This window comes from Poecile atricapillus, chromosome 27 (assembly GCF_030490865.1).
Source record: "Poecile atricapillus isolate bPoeAtr1 chromosome 27, bPoeAtr1.hap1, whole genome shotgun sequence".
NCBI classification, from domain to species: Eukaryota; Metazoa; Chordata; class Aves; order Passeriformes; family Paridae; genus Poecile; species Poecile atricapillus.
In genome coordinates this window covers 2,245,459-2,251,458 of record NC_081275.1, presented here as the reverse complement: position 1 = coordinate 2,251,458, position 6,000 = coordinate 2,245,459, and the positions used below count along the sequence as shown (strand labels likewise).

Sequence of the window (6,000 nt, the reverse complement as noted above, 5' to 3'; positions counted from 1 at the left end):
GTGAGGGCCTGACTGGGGTGGGGGTCCCGCCATGGGGAGGGTTTGGCTACTGAGGATGTGGCCATGAGGAGGTTTGGACATGGTGAGGGTCCAGCTATGGCGAGGGTCTGGTCAGGGCGAGGGTCCGGCTGTGATGATGGTCCAGCCATGGTGAGGGTCTGGCCACAGTGAGGGTCCAGCCATGGTGAAGGTTTGGCCATGCTCAGAGTCTGGCCACCGTGAGGGTCTAGCCATGGTGAAGGTTTGGCCATGGCGAGGGTCTGGACATGGTAAAGGTTTGGCCATGGTGAGGGTTCTGGGCATGGTGAGGGTCCAGCCATGGTCAGGGTTTGGCCATGGTCAGCGTCTGGCCACTGTGAGGGTCTAGCCATGGTCAGGGTCTGGACATGGTGAAGGTTTGGCCATGGTGAGGGTCCAGCCATGGTCAGGGTCTGGCCATGCTCAGGGTCCAGCCATGGCGAGGGCCACCCCCAGGGCTCACGTGCCACCCCCACTCACCTGGGAGAAGGGCTGGTGGCCCAGGCCCCTCCTGCTCCCGGCAGAGCGTCCAGGGATGCCAGACAAGATGGGTCCAACCCCCCCAGCCATGGCCACTGTCACCGGTGTCACAGGGCCAGGCTCTGGTGACACCACACGTCCCTGGAAAACGCCAAGGCCACCATGTGCCACCGTCACCCTGACACCACGGTGGCTTTGTGGCTGGCTGCCCCAGCAGCGGGGAGCGGGCCCAGGGCCAGGCTACGATCCCCAGCATCCTCCTATCCCCCCTCATGTGGCTTTTAGGGCCTGGAGTTTGGCCACCATGTGCCAAGAGCTGGGATCTGTGGGGGCTGTGCCCCCTCCGTGATGTCCCCCAGGCAGGCTGGGGGTGCACGGGGCCATGGGGACCGCGGTGGCCGAGGGGAGTGGTGGCAGCAGCGTCCAAGGGGGTGTGGTGGCCGCAGTGGCCGAGGTTGTGGGAATGGTGGCCGAGGGGGTGGCCGCGGTGGCCGAGGGGGTGGCAGTGGTGGCCGAGGGGGTGGCAGTGGTGACCGAGGAGGTGGCAGTGGTGGCCGAGGAGGTGGCAGTGGTGACCGAGGGGGTGGCAGTGGTGGCCGAGGGGGTGGCAGCAGTGTCCAAGGGGGTGACAGTGGTGGCCGAGGTGGTGGCAGTGGTGACCGAGGTGGTGGCAGTGGTGGCCGAGGTTGTGGCAGTGGTGACCGAGGTGGTGGCAGTGGTGGCCGCTGTCCCCGCTGGCTGCCGCCTGCATTCCTGCGCAGGAGGCAGCTGTGCCACCCCCCAGTGCCGCTAAATATTAATGCTGCCCTACATTGCGCCGCGGCACCTGCCACGGGCGAGCCCCGCCGGCCCTCGCGGGGGTGAGCGGCTGCCCCGGCACCACCGGGACTGCGCCAGAAGGTGGGGGGGACACGCCAGACCCAGCTGTGTCCCCTCCCCAGAGCCAGGCGGGAGGGACAAAACGATGAAGGCACGGGGAGCACCGAGAGCGCTGGTGCTGGGGCGGAGGGAAGAGGGGCTGGGAGCTCCCCAGATGCCGCCCATGACCCGAGAATCCTCCCAAGAGCAGATTTGGGGCAGGATTTGCTGGCAAAAGCAGCGGCGAGCGGCTCTGCCTCCGCCACCACGGTCGCCAGGCGCGGCTGAGGACGTGGCGCTCGTCACTCGTGTGCCAGGCGACAGCGGGGGTGGCCCCGGCGCCCGCCTTGAGCCTCCGCCAAAAGTCCAGAGCCGAAAAGTAGGGGGTGATTGATGGCAGCGTTTGGCGCGTAAGGGCACCCGGCGGCCCAATCCTCCCGCGGCCCCAATTCCTCCCCTGCCCCTATTCAGAGATCATGTTGTCTCATGTTGGTCCCAGAGGCGCCATTAATTAAAAATACATCCAATTAAATGGCAGGTGAAAGCGTGCAGGCGCAGTCCCCCCGCGCCTTGGCTCAGCTGCGCCGGTGGCAGCGGGGAGGGCGATGTGCCCGCCCGGGGTGCGGTGCCAGGTCCTGTCCCCGCTGCCACCGCCGCCACGCCAGGCCCTGTCCCCTCCGGGACGTTCTTTGGGGCGCTGGGGTGGGGTCACCCCGCCTGTCCCCCTCCCACAGGCCGGCCGTGGCAGGTGGCATTTGGTGGCAGCCGCCAGGGGAACGTCCCCAAAATCGAGGCGCGCTCACCCCCGGCTCTGCGGAACGTGGTGGCACTGCCACCTCCTCGGCACGGGGGCTGGGATGTCCCTGGGGGGTGGCACCGGGGGGTGCCCACCGGGGAACCCCCCGGGGCGGCGGCGGCGGCTCCGCGTTCCCGTTAATTGGAGCCGCTAATGGCGGGCGCTTCCCGCTCCGGGTGCTGGCAGCAGGCACCAGCTGTGCCACCGCCAGCGCCGCCGCTTTCATCAAGCTGCCAGGGCCAGGGGACAGGGCCAGGTGGCCCCATGGCACAGGGACGGTGCCACCCCCTCCGCCATCCTCCTCCCGCACCCCCAGACCCTGCCCGAGGAATCCGCACCCCATCCACGCCTGTGCCAAAAAGCCGCCCGTGCCCGCAGAACGCGGCATCTTGATGCCAAGGGATGGAAAATGCGGGATGCCAAGGGATGGGTAATGTTGGGGGGGGCTCACACCCCCATCCTACCCCCCAAAACCCAACCCCAACACCTCCTCCACCCCCATCCTTCCCCCCAAAACCCAACCCCAACTCCTCCTCCACCCCCATCCTTCCCCCCAAAACCCAACCCCAACACCTCCTCCACCCCCATCCTTCCCCCCAAAACCCAACCCCAACACCTCCTCCACCCCCATCCTTCCCCCCAAAACCCAACCCCAACACCTCCTCCACCCCCCATCCGTGGCCTCCAACACCTCCAAGGGTTTGTTTTTTTTTCTTTGGGTGGTTTTATCCTTCTCAATCCTTTTCTTCTTTCCCCTTTCCAAATGCCAGGGAAAGGTGTGAACGGATTTTTGGAAGGAAACGTCTAAATTGGATGAAAAACCTTTAATGCCGACAGCCGGAGCAGCTGGAAGGACAAATATAGCCGGAGAGGAGGAGGAGGAGGAGGACGGGGACGCGGTGGGAGGTGGTGGCCGTGCCGAGAGCGACACCTGGTGACAGTCACCCCCCCCGGACACGTGTGAACACGCGTGTGGCACCCAGGTGTGTGTGCGCACCCCGGGACACCCACCCGGGACGTGCGAGGCCTCCTCCAGCTGGAGATTCCGGCAGGAGCCCGTGGGACGCGGGTGATCCGCTCCATGGGAAGGCTCCATCCTCCTCCTCCTCCTCCTCATCCTCCTCCTCATCCCATCTCCATCCCCATTCCCGGAGCAGGCCGTGCCCGGAGCACCGGGATATTCCCGAAGCCAGCGGGGTTGGATGGTGCCGCCACCACATCCCCAAGGCCCCGAGAGCACCGCGGGCATGAGGAGGGAGGAGAACGGCGCCAGATCCCGCATTTCGAGCCGATGGAGCTGGGAACGGTGGGATGGAGCAGCCAGGAATGTCGGGATGGAGCAGCCGCCGCTCCAACGAGCATATTCCAAGCGGGAACGCCGGAGATTTACAGCGCCGGCTCCGGGCAGCCCCCGGCCATTTGGCACGGCAGCTGCTGCCGAGGAAGTTCAATGCCAAAATAAATTAAATGGCATAAAACGGCCTGGTCACCTTTGGATCGGGATGCCGCAGGAGCCGGGGCCACGTGGGGCTTTGTCTGGCGGCAGCGGGAAGGGAAGGTGGGATGTGAGGATGCTCGGGATGGCATCGCGTCCCTTCTGCCGCGCCGGGAGAGGCTCCGGAGCCCGGCGGAGCCGCGGGCAGGGACCAGCAGGGCTGGATTAGGGATCCAGCCGAGTGCACGGGGCCCAGCTGCCCCCTCCATAAATCAGGGTGGGCGCTGGGGGCTCGCTCCTGCTTTCCCAGGCACCGGGAAGCGCCCGGCGCCGCCGCCACCCCCCCACCATCTGCACAGGGATATATTTTAAGACGTGTCAGCGCAGGGATCGGAACCAGGCGAAAGGAGAGCGAGAAAGCCGGGGCTGGAGCGGGAGACGGCGGCCGGGCTCTGCGGGGATCGAGGCACCGACACGGCCCGGGGGACACAGAGCATCCCCGAGCCTCAGGGAGGGTCTGCCCCAGCCTCAGCCGAGCTGGAAGGAGGCGATTCCAGGAGCAGCTCTGGCTCCCACCATCCCAAATTCCTGCCCGGCGCACGAGGGGTGGGACAGACCCTCCCGAGCCCTTCAGGAGCCGCGATGGGGTTGGGAGCAGCAGAGAGAAAAGGCACGGAGGGGTTTGTGCGGAGGAAGGGATGGATGGGGAGATGACACAGATCCCTTTCCCTGCCCTGCTGGCTCAGGCTGGAGCACAATCCATCCCCTCCGGGATCCTCCCCGCTGCCCAAAGGGCTGCCAGGAGCTGGCAGAAGGTTTGGGGCCAAATCTCAACCTCAATCCTTCCCTTTGCGATCCCTGCAGCACCGTTCTCCCCCTCTCTCACACCTCAACCAAACCATGCCCTGCTCCAGCTGGGGCATCCCCCACCGCATCTTCCAGCCGGGGGAAACCCAGGGCTAATGATGGCTCGGAGCTTAATTAGAGAGTGGAATTTGGGGGCTTGCAGAGGCTGGCAATGCCAAATCCCACCCCTCTCACCGGGAGGGAATAAAAGGCTTTCCAAGGAAAACACAAGTTACCGTGTGATTCCAAAGGCAACGGGAAGCAAAAGGCAAGCAAGATACAGTAACAGGAAATATTTAATTTTCCAATCTTCACTTCTCCATTTTTATAAACTGAAAAGAAAACAAAAAAAAAATTTAATATATTACAAAATATCTGTACAGAGACAAAGGTACAACCGAAAAAAGGCGCGCTCGGTCTCCGAAGGAAACTCGGGAGAGGTACAGCAAGAGTCTGAGCAGAGGCTGCTCTGCTGGGAACTGCTACAGCGGGAGAATTTGGGATTGAACCCAGAGCTGGGATGGGGGGAAGGAGGGGGGAGCTGCCCTCACCCCCCTTGTCCGGATTAAATCCTTCCAAATGCAGAAATCCCACCCGACTCCGTGAATCCTTTTGTCTTCCTTGTGCAGAGCGTTGTAAAAAAGGGTAAAAAATTAAAAAAAAAAAAATTAAAAAAAAAAGTGGGGAAATAAAAGAGGTGATGGAAGGGAGGAGCGGTGGCACAGCCCCACAGGCCCTGGCCAGGCTGGTCAGGGATTGAAAGGTTCCTGCTGGGACCAGTTAGGAAAAGCTACTGGGAGAGGAATAACCAGTCCCTGCCTGGGGGTTCGGAGAAGGGAATGGAGGAATCACCTTCCAGAGGAGCCCCGAGGGTCCCTGGGGACAGCTGGCAGCTGCCACCGGCCAGGAGCAGGGACAGTGCCTGGAGTGTCCATCCCTGGCTGGAGCTGGGACAGGAGCCCCCAGGGCCGGCCCTGCCCAGCCCTGCACAGGAGCTGGAGCCAGCTGGGAGAGGCCACCCCAAACTGGGACTGGTGACCCCAAACTGGGACTGGTGACGCTCAAACTGGGACTGGTGACCCCAAACTGGGACTGGTGACCCCAAACTGGGACTGGTGACCCCAAACGGGGACTGGTGACCCCCAAACTGGGACTGGTGACCCCCAAATGGGGACTGGTGACCCCCAAACTGGGACTGGTGACCCCCAAACTGGCACTGAGCACCCCAAACTGGGACTGGTGACCCCCAAACTGGGACTGAGCACCTGCAAACTGGGACTGAGCACCCCCAAACTGGGACTGAGCATCCCAAACTGGGACTGGTGACCCCCAAACTGGGACTGAGCACCCCAAAACTGTGCCTGAGCACCCCCAAACTGGCACTGAGCACTCCAAACTGGGACTGAGCACCCCAAACTGGCACTGAGCACCCCCAAACTGGGACTGGTGACCCCCAAACTGGGACTGGTGACCCCAAACTGGGACTGGTGACTCCCAGACTGGGACTGAGCACCCCCAAACTGTGCCTGAGCACCCCAAACTAGGACTGAGCACCCCAAAACTGTGC

General features: G+C 63.5%; 1 protein-coding gene across 1 annotated transcript in view; it reads right to left on the bottom strand.

Moving 5' to 3' along the window:
* Positions 1 to 4,740: 4,740 nt before the first annotated feature.
* CDK12 (cyclin dependent kinase 12) overlaps positions 4,741 to 6,000 on the bottom strand; it is a 29,193-nt gene continuing 27,933 nt past the window's right edge. The window contains exon 16 of the transcript XR_009279660.1: positions 4,741 to 4,765. The gene's annotated coding sequence lies outside the window, so the exon portion shown is untranslated. The remainder of the gene's footprint in view (positions 4,766 to 6,000) is intronic.